At 42.8% G+C, this 20,783-nt stretch overlaps 1 protein-coding gene across 20 annotated transcripts in view; it reads right to left on the bottom strand.

Annotated features, from left to right (window-relative positions):
• The window catches only part of JAKMIP1 (janus kinase and microtubule interacting protein 1), a 254,195-nt gene that overhangs the window by 140,181 nt on the left and 93,231 nt on the right, over positions 1 to 20,783 (bottom strand). The window contains exon 4 of one of the 20 annotated variants that reach the window (XM_065598207.1): positions 17,612 to 18,870. The exons of the other annotated variants lie outside the window; for them this stretch is intronic. The gene's annotated coding sequence lies outside the window, so the exon portion shown is untranslated. The remainder of the gene's footprint in view (positions 1 to 17,611; positions 18,871 to 20,783) is intronic. 20 annotated transcript variants of the gene reach the window in all.

Here is a 20,783-nt window from a genome sequence, read left to right on the forward strand (position 1 = left end):
GGAATTCAGAGACCAGTCAGCCGAACTTGGACACCTGGAAAGATACTGGAACAAATTCTCAAATAAACAAGTTCACAAATTTGCTCAAATCTGTAGGATAACAAGGTGGTAAGTATTAACCAATATCAATTTGTCAGGAACAAATCCTGCCAACCTGTCTAATTTCCTTCTATGACAGAGTAACCAGCCTAGCGGATACAGGGGAAGCAGTAGACATGATATATCTGCACTTTAATAAGGCTTTTGACACAATTCCACATGAGATTCTCATAAGCAAATTAGTGAAATATAATCTAGATGAAATTACTGTAAGAAGGGTGCACAACCAATTGAAAGACCAAACTCAAAGAGTAGTTATCAATGGCTCACTGTGAAGCTAGGTGGGCATATCAAGTGGGATCCCCTGGTGATTTGTCTGGGGTTCGGTACTATGCAATATTTTCAATAGCGACCTGGAGGATGGAGTGGAGAATGTGCTTATACAATTTGCAGATGGCGTGCAGACAGGTTTCAAGCACTTTGAAGGACAGGATTAGAATAAAAAATGACCTTGATAAATTGGAGAAATAATCTAAAAATCAGTAACATGGAATTCAATACAGACAAATACAAAGTACTACACTTAGGAAGGAAAATATCAAATGCACAAAACAGGGAATAATTGGCTAGGCAGAAGTACTGCTGAAAAGGATTTGAGAGTATACTGGATCATAAATTGAATGAGTCAACAGTGTGATGCGGGTGAGAAAAAGGCAAATGTCATTCTGAGGTGTATTAACAGGGTGTCATATGTCAGACACAGGAGATAACTGATACACTCTATTTGGCACTCGTCAGGTCTCAGTTGGAGTACTGTGTCCAGCTTTGAGCACCACTCTTTAAGAAAGATGTGAACAACTTGAAGTCCAGAGGAGAAGTAGTTTAAGAAATAGGTCTTGAGAGGAAAGGTTGAAAGAATTGGGGATGTTTAGTCTAGAGAAGAGAAGTCTGAGGAGGGACATAACAGTCTTCAAATATGTAAAAGGTTGTTACAAAGAGGATGGTGATCCACTATTCTCCATATCCACGGAGAATAGGACAAGAAGTAATCAGCTTACTTTGCAACAAGAGAAATTCTGGTTAGATATTAGAAAACAACACTTTCTAGCTCTAAGGATAGTTAAGTACTGGAACAGGTTGCCTAAGAAGGTTATGGAATCCAAGTTGCTGGAGGTTTTTAAGAACAGGTTAGACAAACACCTGCCCTGGATAGTCTTTGTTTACTTAATCCTTTTCCATGATTTTGCACAGTACTGATGTTAGGCTACAGTTATCCAAATCCTTTTTAATATTGGCACGGCATTCGGTTTTTCTGGGGGGGTTGTTTGTTTATTTTTAAGCCCTTTGGAACTTTCCCAGTATTCCAAGATTTGTTAAATGTTAATGTCAGTGGCTCAGAGAACTCATTAACCAATTCTTTTAAAACTCTTGGGTGCAATTTATCCAATCCTGAAGATTTTAAAATGTTTAATTTTACCTGCTGCTGTTTAAACATCCTCCCTTGTTACTGTCAGAACAGAAAGTACTGAATTATCTTTCTAAGCTGTGCATAAGTCATCCTGCAACTTTCCAAATACATAACAGAAATATTTATTGAACACTTCTGCCTTTTCTGCATTATTAACAATTTTACCATTTCTGTCTAGTAATGGATCTATACCATGATTTGTTTTCTACCTAACATGTTCTTAAAAATCCTTCTGATAGTCCTTAACCCTACTGGCCACAGTGATTTCTCATTGATAACTTTAGCTTCCCTTATCAATTATCTGCTTTTTTTACTGTTAATTTATAGTCATTGCAATCAGCTTTCCCCCTTTTCCATTGTTACATATACTGATTTTTCTATGTTTTTTATTGCTGCTTTCACTTCCCTTCTTAACCGGAATGGCTTTTAAATGAACAAAGCCGTCCTTTGTCATTGCAGAATTAATGGTTTGGAGGCATCTAGCAGAGTTTACTTAAACAATGCTCAATTATCATTCACACTATTTTGTTTACATTTTTCCTCCTAATAAACTTTGCTTATAATTGTTTTCAGCTTTGGTAAGCTGACCCTTTTAAAGTGTCCTGCATATCTTACTGGTTGGGACTACATTCTGTTTGCATATAAATGAAGTCAGATCATGATCATTTGCACATAGGTAACCATTAATTTAGTTCAATAATCAATCCATCATTGTATTTCAGAATGAAGTCTAATATAGAATTATCCTGAATAGTATATACTTTTTGTTTCAGAGGACTATCATCTATAATTTTTTAGTAATTTCATATCAGTAGCAGCATGAGATTTGCAATGCATGTCGTCCAGATTTAAATATACCAGGATAACACAGTTTTTCTTTCTTACGGGTAACTAGCAACAGTTTCCAGGACACTGGTAATCATCCATGCAGCAAGAAGTGGGACACAAGGGCTTTCTCATTCTCTAGGATGCTCATCTCACCTGGTTATTAGGGAGCAGGGAAACACCATGAACCTCCTTTTATTCTCCCTAACCTGACAAACCTCACTGTGCTATTCAGACCACCCAATGACCCTAGTTAGGCTTGTGAAAGTGAGAGTGTAGTTCTGTGCTAAATATTCAACCCTAACATTTATTTAACATTACAGGAAGCTGGAAAAAGAAGGGACATTTCTGGTTTAAAAATTACCACTATTCTGACACACAACAATAAAGACAAAGTGCAAGGGTACAATGTGCTGATTTTATAAAGTGACTGCCACCTCACCTATATAATCAGCCAATAACTTTCTATGTGAAAGACGATATTCATAATTCACAATGCCTAAGGCATACTTTCCACAAGCTTCAGATGACCTACGTTTCCTGCTTCACTTCTCTTCTCTCTGTAATAAATAGTGACTGAATGGGTAAAGCGAGAGCAGTCACAACTTCAATAAGTTAAATGTAATAATACTCTGTTTTCAACCATCAAATATAAATCAAATTCACTAGAATCATTTACTGACTATATTGTAGACCAACTGTTAGAAATATCAATTTACTAAGTTCCTAACCAGACAATCCTATTTTCTTTTCAATGGACCTATGGAGTGGAATCTTCGAAAGCACTCTTGCAGCAGAGTTGGGCCAATGCCGAGTGTTTTTAAAAATACCACCTGTGATGTTTTAGGAGAAAGCAAAAGTGCAAATGCCTTTATCCTTGCGTAAAAACTGCACAGGTTTCCTGTACTGAAGTTTCACAAGTGCTGTCCCAGGTAGTCATATCCTTAAATTGTATTAGAGACCTCTTTTCAAATAAGGCATGTAAAAAAAACTAAGAATAATACATTTAAAAGTCCAAACGCCACAGAAAGCAATGATCAAGAAGCACTACGGTTGACATTTGAATGGCTGTGTTTGTTGCAATGACAACGTCACCTTAATGCAAACAGGAAATGATGCAATGTGCTAGGTGTTGTAAAAGCCTATGATAATAAGGCCCTTACCAGACTGAGGCCTCTGTGTGTTATTGCAATTAAAATGTTAAACAAATTAATAAATATTACTTGACAGTATTACATGATCCCAAAATAGTTTAATGAACAATCTCTCACAAGATAATCCCCTTGAGTCAGGAATCTCTTACAGAAGTTGGAGGGATGTTAATTTCGAATTGGGGGGAGAGACCATTGCTATCTAATGTTGCCCATGCAACAAATACCCAAATCTTTGTCACCTCTGAACAAGTCTATTGCAACCACTGTACTTAAGAAGAACAGGAGTACTTGTGGCACCTTAGAGACTAACAAATTTATTTGAGCATAAGCTTTCTTGAGCTACAGCATCCGAAGAAGTGGGCTGTAGCCCTCGAAAGCTTATGCTCGAATAAATTTGTTAGTCTCTAAGGTGCCACAAGTACTCCCGTTCTTTTTGCGGATACAGACTAACACGGCTGCTACTCTGAACACTGTACTTAATGAAGCTCACTAGGGAGTTTCAAATGATGCAGAACACATCTGATTGACTTTTCAAGTAGGATGGGCAATGTAGCCATTAATATATGTATACATCTCTGATCTTGTTCTCTGCACTATTTGGTTCTGGATTTTAGCCAAGGTGTTGTCATTATCTTCGAGACCCTCAGTTGCCTGGGGCCCACGTTATCTGAAAGACTGGGGGCAGTTGCAGGACTCATTTTTTGGAAACTAGATTACTGTCAGCGAGAAATATAATCACCCTACTATGGAAGTGTATTGCTTCTCTTACAACAAAACCCCTTCACTTAAACAAGCAGAACTGGGGCGAAAGCCACAAAATGTGGGTCTAGATTTCAAACTCCCCAGAACGTATGATATGGTGTTGACATTTTGGTCACTACTCTTGGTTTCTTTCAGCACTGTAAAGGAGTACCTCTGATACTCAGGTTCCTCTGTCCCACTGCTCTGGAGTTTTGGCAGTTCTTTGGCCTTCAACAGCCTTCCCTCAATACTAATCAGCTGGGCTTTTTATAGCTTCAGAGATTCCTATAAACCTTCATATCTCCAAGGATTTACATCTGCATTTTAATTTTCTGTCACAAATTCCTAGAATCCCCCCTCCCCAACCTGATTGTCTATGTAATGTATATGTTTGTGCAATTACAGTACCTAGCTTCTATGGCATGAGGAGCTTCAGAAATCAATAAAGCACACCAGCATTGCTTTAAAACAGATGTACATACACTGCAGCGTGTTCAACACCACAAACCATGCATTATTCAAGAATGAATGCTGATTGGCATCCCTCAGGGCTCCATCCTGGCCTCGATAGTTTTTAATCAATACACCATGGATATATCAGCGACGAAGTCAAGGAAATTCATGTATGCGGATGACATTGCCCTAGCTGTTCAGCACACAAGCCTTCATACCATCAGCCGTGCCATAACCCGAGATCTCAGCACAACGACTGATTATTTCCAATGCTGAAAACTTAGACCTAACCCGAAAAAAACCCATGGTAACAGCTTTCCATCTGAACAATAAAATGGCTAATACCAAACTCGATGTGCAGTTCTGCAATGAGTGTGTCAGCCACGAGGCTAATCCAAAGTATCCTGGCGTTACACTGAACGGGAATTTGACCTTTTGACAACACCTCGAGAACACCCGCAATAAGGTCAGATGTCATGTCGCGCTTATCATGGGGCTCCACTCCACAGACCCTACTAACCTTAGCAATTGCCTTGGTACATTCTGCGGCTGAGTATTGTGTGCCAGTGTGGTCTCACAGCAGTCACACTAAACTCCTTGATACTCAACTCAATAGCACTATGTGCATAGCGTGAGGGATGCTCAAATCGACTCCAATCGACTGGCTCCTGGTCCTATCACACACCCAGCTCCCACAGATTAGAAGAGCTGCCCAGACATCTCTCTTTCTAAACCATGTCAATGCAAACACGAGGATCCCATTGCACGATAACCTGCAGAACCCGCCAAAGACAAGATTAAAATCCCACAACCCTCCATGGAACCTCATCAAGACCCTTACACCCAACTTAAACGCTGAGGCTCAATGGAGAGCCACATGGAGTGTTTTGACCGCTCAAAACAAACAGCTCATCATTGATCCTGCCAAGGAACCACCGAGAATTTGATTTATATCAGAAAGACTGGTGCAGATTGAATCGCATCAGAATATCTCACGGGAGATGTGGACAAACCCTCTTTAAATGGAAAATGAGGCAAACACCTGTATGTGACTGTGGTCACCAGGCACAAACGATGGAGCACATCATATCTAAGTGTCTCCTTTGTTCTTTCGCTGGGGGCCTAAAGGACATTCACCAGCCCATTGCTGGAGCAATGTGCTGGCTAGCAAATCTAGATAGAACTTTGTAGTCATTACTACCTACACAAGCCATACAAAAAAAGAAGATTGGCACTACAGTAATAAATCATCAGACTGAGGCCCCAATGTGCAAGACACTATACAAGCACAGAGTAAGCCCTAGCCCCACAGAACTTACCTTTTAAATAAAGGCAAAATGTTACAATTAGATGTAACAAACAAATGCAGAATGGGTGGGGAGGAGGAGGAGAAGATTAACAATGACAGAGGCATACAGTTACATAGACTAGCTCCATGAAAAACTTGCTAAATAAAAGAGGATTTTTTAACTATATCAACAAGACAAAAGATAATATAAGTAATCGTTGCAGACCATTTGCAGCAGGAATCACAGTATAATTGGATCTTGAGAAAGGATTTGAAGGGAGGACAAGGCTTTGACTCTACATATTACTTCAGGGAGGGGGTTTCTTGCATAAGGAGTGGCAAGTAAATGTAAATATATTGGAATGAATTGTTTGCCATGTTTTTGTCACCTCCATTCCATGGATAGGAACAATGGAAATACTGTATAATCACGGTGGTATCACAGGTCTGCAGCATGTAAGCCTTTGACATGAAAAAACTAGCAGTTTCAAAACAGAAAATCTGATCAATCACGACAGCTGCTGAGACAAAAGTTCCCAGGGCAGAACCTTGAGCAATAGAAGGCCATGTATATTTACACAGGGAAAATGACATATACCATAGTAACCCAATGGTCCAGGTTTACTTAGTACTAGTGCATGGAGGTGGGGGAAAACAGCGGTACTTAAAGACCGGCGGCTCAGCAACAGCCCTGCGAGCAGAAGTTTATGACAAATGGGAGCTGAACAAGGGTGTCCTCCAGCTATTGTGGCTACATCCCCTTCCTGGCAAGCATAGCCCAATTTGGGGGCAATGTTGGTCTGTCATGGGTCTTGGAAAGAGGACAGCATGAGGCTCCTTTCCATGCCAGGCAACGCACTAGGCTTTCTTCCAACAGAAGCTGGTGGAACCATAAATTGAGCCTCTCTGTACAAGTTAACAACCTGATCCAAAGGCCACTGCAGTTAATGGAAAGGCTTTCATTGTTTTCAATTGATGTTGGATCAGGCTCTATCAGAACAGCACATTTGTAAAAGCTTTCCCAATATTTATTCAATTGTAGCTGTTCTTACATTCCATGCACTAAAATGCATGTTAAGAATATATTAACAGTAGATACTTAACCAATCATGTTACAACAAGCAGTCCCAAGGCGCACACAAAAACAACAATGAAACATACTGAGGTTCAAACCCCAAGAATCACTCCCAAAACCCAGGGCTTACAATAGAATTAAAATCCCTGCTCCCATACTGAGTGAGCAAGTAAAGCCAGGGTACTGGATTAATTGCAATTCAATACAAGTGCATTCATTCTAAAATGTTCCGCTGATCTTCCTGCCAACTGCTTTCTTGTGAACACACAGAATATTTAAACCGACAGGATGCATGCTCTCTGAAGCAACATATGCCCAACTTTCTGTCACTCAGATAATGCCCCAGCTTTGTGACTTGAAGAGATCCCCAGGTGAGGAAATGGGACTTTCACATCCAAGCTTAAAGCTCTCACTACTTTTCCTCCTGCCATTAAAGAATAAAGCTATAAGAATTTTCTAGAATGAAGAGAAAGGTCAAAGTTCAAGGACTGTTCACCTACACCAACAATGCCTCCTTTAAGGAGTCTTCCCAAAGAAGACTATGGAAGTAGCAAATAATGGGCCAAATTCTAGTACCCCCGTGTTGAGTAGCATTATTGAAGTCATGCTTCTGAGATAGCTGGGAGGTTGGTTTTTGTTTGGGGCAGAGTTGTTTTGTTTTGGGCTTGGATTTTTTTGTAGGTTTTTCTTTTAGGGTTGGTTTGTTGTTGTTGTTTCGCTAGCTTACTATATTTTTCTTTTGGCATCAGGAAAGGACTTTTGTTTTCTAATTGTAGTGGGTTACGTTATTTGATTATTTATTTAATTTGGCAATTTTTTATGTTGCCAGGATAATTCCTGCATGAGAAAATTATAAGCCAATTGGCAATAAACTGGGGAAGGGAGTTGTCTCTTCTAATGTGGTGGATGGGAGATGGGGGATTGTGATGCGTTAGATTAACCGAACCATAGTGGTAGAGACCTTGGCTATTCTAACCCCTTTACAATGGTGAAGTATTTACAGGTTATGGTGTAAGCTAGTGGGGAAAGCCTTAATAGGTCAGATGGACAAGTCAGTATAAGAAGCAATTCAGGGGTATCTTGTTGTCTCCCAGTTATCAACTGGATAAAGAGGTGGCCTGTAATCAAGAGATTGGCTTTGACCATCCCTTGCTGCAAGAATTATATGTTTTCCCATGTTGTGTAATTTGTTATGTTTAATCATAGTGGATCACAGTGTAACACTGTTGGAATAAATAAATAAATAAACAAACAAAAGCAAACATCATTCTGCGACGTATTAGAAGGAGTGTTATAAACAAGACATGAAAAGTAATTCTTCTGCTCTAATCCATGCTGATTAGGCCTGTAGTATTGTGTCCAGTTCTGGGTGCCACATTTCAAGAAAGATGTGGACAAATTGGAGAAAGTCCAGAGAAGAGCAACAAAAATGATTCAAGGTCTAGAAAACATGACCTATGAGGGAAGATTGAAGAAATTAGGTTTGTTTAGTCTGGAGAAGTGAAGACTGAGGTGGGACATGATAACAATTTTCAATTACATAAAAGGTTGTTACAAGAAGGAGGGAGAAAAATTGTTCTCCTTAACCTCTGAGGATAAGACAAGGAGCAATGGGCTTAAATTGCAGCAAGGATGGTTTAGGTTGGACATTAGGAAAAACTTCCTGTCAGAGTGGTTAAGCACTGGAATAAATTGCCTAGGGAGGCTGTGGAATCTCCATCATTGGAGATTTTTAAGAGCAGGTTAGACAAACACCTGTCAGGGATGGTCTAGATAATACTTAGTCCTGCCATGAGTGCAGGGGACTGGACTACATGGCCTCTCAAGGTCCCTTCCAATCCTATGATTCTGCAGCGTGTGTGCCATTCTGCCAATCAGCAGGGGTACCCCGCAATCCTTACTCTCAGCAAATAACACTACTAAATAAATTAATTGATCTAGAACTGACAGAGCGATACATTTAATATGAGAATTCACCCTGATCTCTGGTTACAAAAAAAGAAGTCTAAAGACAGAAGCCACATTAAGAGGATACCATCCGTCAGGAATCCAGGATCTCATTGCTTTCAGTTTGAGTATAAAGGGCTTTTGATATCCTGCAGTAACAATACACCCAAATAGTGTATTGCCTATGACAAAACTACCTCAGGCTGTTTGAGAAATTTAAAGAATGTAGCTGAAGGAAAGCATATTTTTGTGGTTAAGGCACTGGGCTGAGACTTGGGAGATTCTGGTTCGATTCACAACTCAGTCACAGACTCCTTGTTTGACCTTGAACAAATCACTTAATCCCTTGGTAAAATAGGGATTACACCTCACAGAGGTGTTATGAAGACAAATTAAAATACAAGGCTTTCAGACACTGAAGTAATGGGGACTTATAAATACCTAGGGAGTGTTTATCATTATTCCTAGAGATATTGCAGGAACCATTGCAGTTGACAACCTACCAAAACTACTATTCTTTCCCTAATATCTACAAAGACACTTCTAATAAATCTGTTCTGAAAATAATGTTTTTCTCCCACAAGTAGCTCTGGAAACAGAATAATCAAATAAAAGCTTTTACTAGATAGAAGAGTAACCAGGTGACTTATTCCTGCATACATCACTGAATATTGTTAGGCAGCCTACATAATACCTTAGACTGGGTATTAGATACCACGTGAACATCTTAAAAGCCTGAGAGAAGAGGAGGAGCCGAGCTCTTCTTCATGTATCATTGAAATTAATATCCCTTAAAGTTAGCAAACACTAAAACACAAATCCAGACTAATACACTGGCCAAACACCCTAAGGATTTAGAAATATATATATTTAAAAATAGAGAGGAAAAAGAAATTGGATGTCTATACTTTGTTGTCTTCTATAGTAAAACATCCAGCATCCCCATTCTCAACCCTCAGGTTTCAGAATAGCAGCCGTGTTAGTCTGTATACGCAAAAAGAACAGGAGGACTTGTGGCACCTTAGAGACTAACAACCCTGTCTCTCTCAGAAGATTGTGGCAAGCAAAGAGCAAAATAAAACTGACTGACCTAGTTCAACTCTCTTTTGTTTGAACCTTGAAATCAAACACCAGATGGGGAGAAAGACAGACAGAGCTACTCTTCCAAGCTCCACCCACAATAACAGCCTCACCCCCAGAGATGCCACTCTCAGATTGCTCAGAGGTCAGAATCATAGAATCATAGGACTGGAAGGCACATCGAGAGGTTTTCTAGTCCAGTTCCCTGCACTCATGGCAGGACTACGTATTATCTAGACCTGGGGTGGGCAAACTATTTGGCCCAAGGGCCACATCTGGGAATAGAAATTGTATGGCGGGCCATGAATGCTCACGAAATTGGGGTTGGGGTGTGGGAGGGGGTGAGGGCTCTGGTTGGGAGTGGGGCCAGAAATGAGGAGTTCAGGGTGCGGGAGGGGGCTCCAGGCTGGGGCGGGGAGGGGGGGAGGCCTCCGGCTGGGGGTGCAGGCTCCAGGGTGGGGCTGAGGATGAGGGGCTCGGGATGCAGGAGGGTGCTCTGTGCTGGGATTGACGGGTTTGGATGGCGGGAGGGGGATCAGGGTGGGGCAGGGGGTTGGGGTTTGTGGAGAGGCTCAGAGGTGCAGGCTCCAGACGGTGCTTACCTCAAGCAGCTCCTGGAAGCAGTAGCATGTCCCTTCTCTGGCTCCTACGTGGAGACGTGGACAGGTGGTTTTCCACACTGCCCCAGCCATAGGCACCATTGGCGTGCCAGATGCAGCCATTGGAGGGGGGCCATGCCACTGCTTCCAAGAGCCGCGTGGAGTGGCCCCCAACCCTGAGCCCCAGCTGGAGCACCGGAGCAGGGTAAGCCCCAAACCCCACTCCCCAGCAGGAGCTCATGGGCTGGCTTAAAATGGTTGGCGGGCCAGATCTGGCCCACGGGCCATAGTTTGCCCACCTCTGATCTAGACCATCCCAAAACATAACTACTCATGCTCTCTGGGCTCAGCTCCTCTCAGTGGAATCCAAATACAGCTATGGGCTTTACTAGGTCCCTCAGGCCTGGCACTCCCTCAGTGAGACTCATGTGCCTGGCATGGCTTCTTGAGCTTGGCTCACCCTTAAGGGTGCTCACATGCCCCAATGGGCTTTCCTGCTTGGGCTTGACTCCTTCTTGTCTGGGCGGTAAAGAGCAGTGGTACTTCCCCAAGCCCACTCATCTGTGGTGCCAAAATGAACTGGCATTTACAGGAGATTATATAGATCTGCACAATCCTCCCTCCCTCCCTTTTCTTACATGCTTTCATGAGCAGTGAGTTAACAGTGTTGATATTTAAAGTATTCTCACTGGCATCCGAGTTAGCACTCAGAGACAAATGGGGCAGGTGACACTCCTCAGAGCTACTGTTTCAGGGTCTGTAAATGCAGGCCTATGTCACTTTGCCTCAGAAATGTAACCTGAATGTATCTCAGCCAGAGACTTGCCTCTCACTCCCATTGAAAGCTTAGATTCTGACAGCATTAAAGAGGTGCCAGTATGCTGTACTGCCATGTACAGCTGAATCAGAGCCCCGAGTGAAACCCTCGCACAACCTGCAAAGATTAGATGTTTACAAAATATCTCGAGCTTTTGCATTACTGGGTAGATCTACAGTACCCTTGCCTAAAAATGAAAGTGAATTACTTAAAAACAACACCTCTGAAAAGCAAGCAGCCTTGGAGGACAAACTGCCACTCTCTCTGCAGCTTCGAACAGCACTGACATAGGCATGACACCGAACAATAAGAGGTAGAATTTCAGGGAACTGACAACTGTTCTATGTGTAAATATCCTCCATCATCCACAAGCTGAAAACTCCTCCCTACCACAGAAAGAATGCCAATAAAATGCACTTCTACCCAACAGTAACGGCCAACAAAACTGATTCAAACACTGCCAACATTTGCTGGAAAGGATGTTGGCAAGTAGGTCGCCACACATATGCAATGTTTTCTGGGAATGACAAGAGAGTCAAACACGTTGGTCAAAACGCCTCCTCAAAATCTTTTACTTTTATTTTTGGGTAAAATGCCTAGCCCTGAATCCACAAACCAGAAAGATATTTATTCAGAAATATTAACAGTAGCAAAAAAAACCACATCACTACAATATGGTTCACAAAAGAGAAACCTGCAATTAGTTACAATTACAAAATCTAGAATTACTACATGGTAAATCAGAATACAAGCGTGTTACACACCACAGATCAGATTAGACAGTCCCAAATATATTTTGAGGATATTTGGGATTTAGCCAATGTAACAGACAAGAAACACACACAAAGATAATCAACCACCTAACGGTGAAAGCTTGGTTGATGTATGCAAGAGATTATTGCACAGGCAATTTAAAATCTCCTAGTGAATAAATTTGCACTTCAGCATCCAACTGCAAATTGTAAGGGTCAGTAATTGGCACGCATTTTTACACTGTACCCAGGGATGAGTTGAATGCCTTCATAGCTTGGTTATTTGGGGCATTCAGGGGATTTAAAAAGCGATTTGTTGTTCACTAGAAAAATGCACTGATCCTTTCCGCCTGTGAAACTATTATTCTTTATCAAGAAATCAATCTGCTAGTTGAATATGCTATTTCTCATAGGAAAAAATGAATAGGTTATATTGTTTACTTGAATAAGTCTTAACATGTCAGCCAGAGCTCCTACAGATGAATGAAAGAATATTTATTCTCCTGGTTTCCTTATGAACACAACCTTTTCTCCTCCCAAATGACTAGCCTAACAAGAACACTCCATAAATCGTTAAACTGTTCAGTAAGCTCAGGGCCGGCTCCAGGCACCAGCCGACCAAGCACGTACCTTATAAGGGGCGGCCAATATTGGGGTGGCAGGGGGCGCTCGCGGTGTTTTTGTTCGCGGGGCAGTGCTCGAGGGGTGTTTTTTTGTTTCACTGGCGCGGCGTCGTGGGGGGCGGGGGCTTCGGCGGCACAGCGCTGGGGAGGGCGGGGGGTTGGGCGGCGCAGCCTGGCCCGGCACTCGGGGTGGGGGTTTGGGCGGCCCAGCCTGGCACTTTGGGTGGCCCGGCACGGCTCTCAGGGGTTTGGGCGGCCTGGCCTGGCCTGGCCCAGCGTGGCGCTTGGGGGGGGGGGGGCGGGGGTTTGGCCGGCACGGCGCGGCGCTCCGAGGGGTTGGGCGGCGTGGCGCTGGGGGTTTGGGCAGTGCGGCGTTCCGGGGGTCCAAAAAGTTAGAGCCGGCGCTGAGTAAGCTACCTAACTTAGACTGATATTTTTGACGTGTATTATCATGTACCTAGACAGCAAGATTTATTCCATTGTATTTATTGGTTATAGTATAAACAGTCATATTTATAAACTCCACACAATCACTCCTCTTCTCTCAACCCAATTGAGTTAATAGCACTCTCTTCCCTTATGCCATCCTGGGTTGTGTTGGGTCAATATCAGTTACCAGAGATATGTTCACTTGCTTCTGCCATCTCAGTTCCATTAAACTAAACTTCTCAGAATCCTCACTTCCTCAACTCACAGACTTTTCTGGCACCAATTTCTCTCTCTAATCCCACTCTTGGGCCTTCTTGACAGGGAAGGATGTTTTGATTTGCAGTACAGTAGAGAACAGTGTGAGGGAAGCTTCTACAGTACACTGTGACAAAACTAAAGCAAAACAAACATAACATCGAAGTTACTGGTAGAAGAGACCTCTTAGTTCAATATTTCCCAAAAGCCTGGGGCATAGCCAAAGGAATATCATCAGGAGTGAATGGGCAGCACTCTCAACTCTTCCACAGAGTCTCAGCGGTCATTAAAAATATGATAGTCTCTAGCAATATGGTCGCAAAGAAAACCTTGAAAACATGACCTGAATGTAACTAATGCAGTGATGTTTGCCTGTATTTGCAGAGAACTTGAAAACCAATAGCTCCAAGGCACAGAATCATAGAATCGTAGGACTGGAAGCGACCTCGAGAAGTCATCTAGTTCAGTAGTCCCTGCAATCATGACAGGACTTAGTATTATATGAACTACCCCATTTGTTTGTTTCAAAAGGTACTAATTCAAATGCCAATCATGATACTTTAAATGTTAACTCGCTTAGTACAAAAAGCATGAAAGGAGATAGAGCATTCTCGAGGGCCAGCACAAGACTCTGGAATGACCACTCACAGGAACTAAGGACCATCACATGCCTGATCACCTTCTGCTCTAATTGCAAGGTGCATTTCTTTGACCTTGCCTTCTCTGACATGTGTGTGCGCACGTTCACATGCGTCTTCACAGGGTCCCACAGCTCAGGCTTCACACCGAGCCTAGACGTCTACACAGCAATTTTTCAGCCTCAGAGCCTGAGCCCTGCAAGACTGAGTCAGCAGACCTGGACCAGCTGCAGGTTTTTTATCCTTGTGTAGGCATAGCCCCAGTCTGTTTTTCTGAAACCTCTTCAATGTATTGTTGTCAGTTTAGTATTAATATGGGCAAAACAGAACTCCCTATCTTCTCTCCAAAACTCTGCACTTGTCCTTGCTGAACCTCATCAGATTTCTTTTGGCCCAATCCTCTAATTTGTCTAGGTCCCTCTGTATCCTATCCCTGCCCTCCAGCATATCTACCACCCCTCCCAGTTTAGTGTAATCTGCACACTTGCTGAGGGTGCAGTCCACACCATCCTCCAGATCATTAATGAAGATATTGAACAAAACCAGTCCCGGGACCGACCCTTGGGACCCTCCGCTTGATACCAGCTGCCAACTAGACCTGGAGCCATTGATCTAGCCACCCATTGAGCCTGACGATCTAGCCAGCTTTCTATCCACCTTATAATCCATTCATCCAGCCCATACTACTTTAACTTGCCATCAAGAATACTGTGGGAGATAGTATCAAAAGCTTTGCTAAAGTCAAGGAATAACACGTCCACTGCTTTCCCTTCATCCACAGAGCAAGTTATCTCATCATAGAAGGCAATTAGGTTTACTCAGGCACGACTTGCCCTTGGTGAATCCATGCTGACTGTTCCTGATCACTTTCCTCTTCTCTAAGTGCTTCAGAATTGATTCCTTGAGGACCTGCTCCATGATTTTTCCAGGGACAAAGGTGAGGCTAATTGGCCTGTAGTTCCCCGGATCCTCCTCCTTCCCTTTTTTAAACATTGGCACTACACATTAGCCTTTTTCCAGTCATCCGGGACCTCCCCCCGATCGCCATGAGTTTTCAAAGATAATGGCCAATGACTCTGCAATCATTCACTAACTCCTTTAGCACCCTCGGATGCAGAGCATCCGGCCCCATGGACTTGTGCTCATCCAGCTTTTCTAAATAGTCCCGAACCACTTCTTTCTCCACAGAGGGCTGGTCACCTCCTCCCCATGCTGTGCTGCCCAGTGCAGTAGTCTGGGAGCTGACCTTGTTCGTGAAGGCAGAGGCAAAAAAAGCATTGAGTACATTAGGTTTTTCCACATCCTCGGTCACTAGGTTGCCTCCCTCATTCAGTAAGGGGCCCAAACTTTCCTTGACTTTCTTCTTGTTGATAACATACCTGAAGAAACCCTTCTGGTTACTCTTAACATCGCTTGCTAGCTGAAACTCCAAGTGTGATTTGGCCTTCTTGATTTCACTCCTTCATGACTGAGCAATATTTTTATACTCCTTCCTGGTCATTTGTCCAATCTTCCACTTCTTGTAAGCGTCTTTTTTGTGTTTAAGATCAGCAAGGATTTCACTGTTAAGCCATGCTGGTCGCCTGCCATATTTACTATTCTTTCTACATATCGGGCTTGTTTGTTCCTGCAACCTCAATAAGGATTCTTTAAAATACAGCCAGCTCTCCTGGACTCCTTTCCCCTTCATGTTATTTTCCCAGAGGATCCTGCCCATCAGTTCCCTGAGGGAATCAAAGTCTGCTTTTCTGAAGTCCAGGGTCCATATTTTGCTGCTCTCCTTTCTTCCTTGTGTCAGGATCCTGAACTTGACCATCTCATGGTCACTGCCTCCCAGGTTCCCATTCACTTTTGCTTCCCCTACTAATTCTTCCCTATTTGTGAGCAGCAGGTCAAGAAGAGCTCTGCCCCTAGTTGGTTCCTCCAGCACTTGCACCAGGAAATTGTCCCCTACGCTTTCCAAAAACTTCGTGGATTGTCTGTGCACCGCTGTATTGCTCTCCCAGCAGATATCGGGGGTGATTGAAGTCCTCCATGAGAACCTGGGCCTGTGATCTAGTAACTTCTGTTAGTTGCCGGAAGAAAGCCTTGTCCACCTCATCCCTCTGGTCTGGTGGTCTATAGCAGACTCCCACCACGACACCACTCTCGTTGCTCACACTTCTAAACTTAATCCAGAGACTCTCGGATTTTTCTGCAGTTTCATACTGGAGCTCTGAGCAGTCATATTGCTCTCTTCCATACAATGCAACTCTTCCATCTTTTCTGCCCTGCCTGTCCTTCCTGAACAGTTTATATCCATCCATGACAGAACTCCAGTCAAGTGATTTATCCCACCAGGTCTCTGGTATTCCAATCACATCATAATTCCTTGACTGTGTCAGGACTTCCAGTTCTCCCTGCTTGTTTCCCAGGCTTCTTGCATTTGTGTATAGGCACTTAAGATAACTCGCTGATCGTCCTGCTTTCTCAGTATAAGGCAGGAGTCCTCCCCTCTTGCACTCTCCTGCTCGTGCTTCCTCCTGGCATCCCACTTCCCCACCTACCTCAGGGCTTTGGTCTCCTTCCCCCGGTGAACCTAGTTTAAAGTCCTCCTCACTAGGTTAGCCAGCCTGCTTACGAAGATGCTCTTCCCTCTCTTTGTTACGTGGAGCCCGTCTCCACCTAGCACTCCTTCTTGGAACACCATCCCATGGTCAAAGAATCCAAAGCCTTCTCTCCGACACTACCTGCGTAGCTATTCATTGACTTCACGATTCGACGGTCTCTACCCAGGCCTTTTCCTTCCACGGGGAGTATGGACGAGAACACCACTTGCGCCTCAAACTCCTTTATCCTTCTTCCCAGAGCCATGTAGCCTGCAGTGATCCGCTCAAGGTCATTATTGGCAGTATCATTGGTGCCCATGCAGAGAAGCAGGAAGGGGTAGCGATCCAAGGGCTTGATGAGTCTCGGCAGTCTCTCCGTCACATTGTGAATCCTAGCTCCTGACAAGCAGCACACTTCTTGGTTTTCCAGTAGGGACGGCAGATAGAGGACTCAGTCCCCCTGAGGAGGGAGTCCCCGACCACCACCACCCACCTCCTTCTCTTGGGAGCAGTGGTCGTGGAACCCCCATCCCTAGGACAGTGCATCTCATGCCTTCCAATCGGTGGAGTCTCCTTCTGCTCCCTTCCCTCAGATGTATCATCTAGTCCACTCTCCGCATTAGTACCTGTGGAATCATAGAATCATAGAATATCAGGGTTGGAAGGGACCTCAGGAGGTCATTTAGTCCAACCCCCTGCTCAAAGCAGGACCAATTCCCAACTAAATCATCCCAGCCGGGGCTTTGTCAAGCCTGACCTTAAAAACCTCTAAGGAAGGAGATTCCACCACCTCCCTAGGTAACCCATTCCAGTGGAGAGAACATGAAAACGGTTACTCACCTGTATCTGCATTGCTGATACATGGACGCTCCTCTTTCTTCTTCTGGAGGGTCACATGCTGCCAAATTTCTTCACTGTCCTTCTGTCCCCGCTGCGCAGCCCGCTCTGAGTCTTCACAGTGCCGTTGTTCCCAAATCCCTGCGCTGGCTCCCCATTATCTACTGCATCAAATTTAAGCTTCTTCTAACACTCAAAGCTCTGCATAAACTTTGTTCCTTCCCTACTTATCGTCTTTCCATTCCAACATTCTAAGCCTTATCTGTACATTTGTCAGCTTATATTAATAATACTACCTAACTCTCATCTAGCACTTTTCATCAGTAAATCTCAAAGTGCTTTATAACAGAGGTAAGCATTGTTATCCCCATTTTACAGATGGGGAAATTGAGGCACAGAGCTGCCAAGTGACTTGCCCAAGGTCACCCAGTAGGCCAGTGCTCTGTCCACTGGATCACAATCAATCACCTCTTTCTATGCAATCTCCTATGTATGGCACAAGCTTCTGACCACAGCCAAAACATGCCACCCCTATCCTTTCCACATTTATATCACTCAAGAACCCCTTCTGCCATCCTACCATTAATCTAGCTAACTTGTATAAATATTCCCTATTGTTCTCCTTCCCCTAACCTCTGTGTACTTGACAGTCTGTTCTTAGACTGAGTTTCTTGTGGCAGGAATTATTCATTTCTAGAAAGCACAGAGCATGTTATGGGTGCTACGATATGCAAAGAATAAATTATAATTAATTAATTAATTGACTCATGATGAGTCTGCAAGGAACCTTCTGCTTTCTATGATCTGGCGCTTGTTTCAGATATAACTTGTTGTTTACCTTTATAGGCGCTACATTTAAAAAATAATTCAGAGAGATTCACAAAGATTCAGGCAGAAAAAGCAAACTTCACAGCTGACAATGAGCATTTCTTCAAGAGCGAACCCGTTATATAATCAGAAAAACAAATTGCGAGAGCATCTGCAATAGCACCATCTGGTGTCAAAGATAGCAATATTGCTATCTTTGCATCAATGTTATCCCTGAGATATGGGTATATTACTCAATATTGGCTGCTATTTTGTATATACTATAATTTTAAAACATCTCCTTTTTGAGGCATTCTGGTACTATGGTGATAAGTGTCACAGAAAAGCAGATAACGTCTGCAGTGCTCTGTTCAAATTCAGAACAGTGCAGACATTGCAAGCACTGACAATCTCAAAGATGCTGTGAGGTTTCAACACTCAGAAAAAACAACAAGCTGTAGAGGAAGGAAAACAAAGAGACCATTAGCCAACTACTCTTTTGATCGGATTTATTTAGTAGTTCATCTGACAATAGCAGGTTGGGAGCATAAAAACCTTCAGGAAGTATGGGCTCGATCCTGGGAGGTGCTGTGCACTCTTAATTCTTAGCAAAATCAATTACACCTTCTTGGATCAGACCCTGAATGTGCTTAAAATTTAACAGAAGCACATTTTAGTAATCTCCTTACCTCAAACATTTGCTGAGTTTTCCAATTCGTTACATAACTGTCAGTTTGAGAAGAGTTATATGTTCCAAAATCATTTAAATTTAAGCTCCACTACACTGAACTGTAATCAAGTCTGACAGCCCCATGGTACCCCTAACAATATGGCTTTTGGGATTGTAGGTTTAAACGTTAGCTCCCATCTACACCTGCAAATTGATTTGAGGACCTTCCCTGCAAAAACTCACAGGACTTGTAGCAATTGTTTACACAGACAACTAAGGCAAGAGGGAAGTGGTGGCTCAGAGGGAAGTTTAAATTATGATTGATATTTGGGAAGAGGACGGGGAAAAGATCAGTGACCACATTTTCAAGGATATTTTCACAAGCATTAGAGTTGTGGTTTGTTTTGTCTTGCTTTGTTTTTATTTTCAAATGAAAACTGAAATGACCCAGACTTTTCTAGGTACCCCAGATGAAAAGGTAGGGCCCAGGATCATAGAGTCTGATAGTACCCGTGGCTGGCTCTGCTAGTTATTGTTCCATTTAATACACACACAGCAACTAACTTAAATTCCTCTTTGTCTGAATTGTCATGACAAACCACCACATCCCTCCTCACGTGGTGACTACATCACCATTGTTGGTACAAAGCCTAGAATCTGTTTCCTACAGCAGAGAAATGCCCTTCACTGTGTCACCAATTGATCAACAAAAGTCTAAACACTTGCAGAACACACAAGAAAATCAACAACATATCACAGGAAAATCTCTGAAGCACGATTCAAACACAGGAAAAGGTTTCAACAATTTTACTATTTAATGACATCAACACCCCAAACTGAATGTGATCGAAACAAGCTGGTCTTTCTCCAATTATGCTTTTTATTTCATTGCTAATATTGGCGGGTAGCACTTTGTTACATTCAATTTAGCATCTATGTATGTCCCTCTGACATATTCATGCATATCTTTGGGGGCCTACGTGCATGGTTTTCCTTCCATTCCAGAAGTGAGCCAAAAGACATACAGCAGAGTTGCTACTATGTCTTCAGAGAGGAGAATGTTAAGAAATGAGATGTTATTAAACATGTTATTCAGAGTCTGTGGGTACATCTACAAAGCAGTCAGAGGTGTTACTGCCGCATGTGTAGACATACCCACGCTAGCTTTGATCTAGCTAGTTCAAACAACAATAGAGGTGAAATCACGGCAGCATGGGTGCTCAAGTTTATATTCAGGGATCCTGAGCGGGACTGTACAGCCCGTGGTGCCGTGGTTTCACTATCATTATTATTTGGGCCAGCTACATCAAAGTTAGCTTGGGTACGTCTACACGGGCTGCGCTCACACCTCTGACTGCATTATAGACATACACTGTGTAGCTTCGAGTTATGACTTAGCACAGTGTTTCTCAACCTTTTTGATACCAGGGACTAGTTTGCTGCCTTCCTAAACTGTGTCAGGGTGATCTCGGGGACCGGTGCTGTTCCACATACCAGTCATTGAGAAATACTGATTTAAAGTATTATTGAAACTATATACAGATTTGCTCTTGTTTTTATTAAACTTCAGTTTTAACACACACACACACACACACACACACACACACACTTACTTTGATAAATTAAATAAAAAAGATTGAACGTCTTGACCTCAAATAAAATGGGTGGGATGTTTTTGATTTTTAAAAAGGAATGAAG

The sequence above is a fragment of the Chrysemys picta genome, chromosome 5 (assembly GCF_011386835.1).
Source record: "Chrysemys picta bellii isolate R12L10 chromosome 5, ASM1138683v2, whole genome shotgun sequence".
In the NCBI taxonomy this organism is placed as follows: domain Eukaryota; kingdom Metazoa; phylum Chordata; order Testudines; family Emydidae; genus Chrysemys; species Chrysemys picta.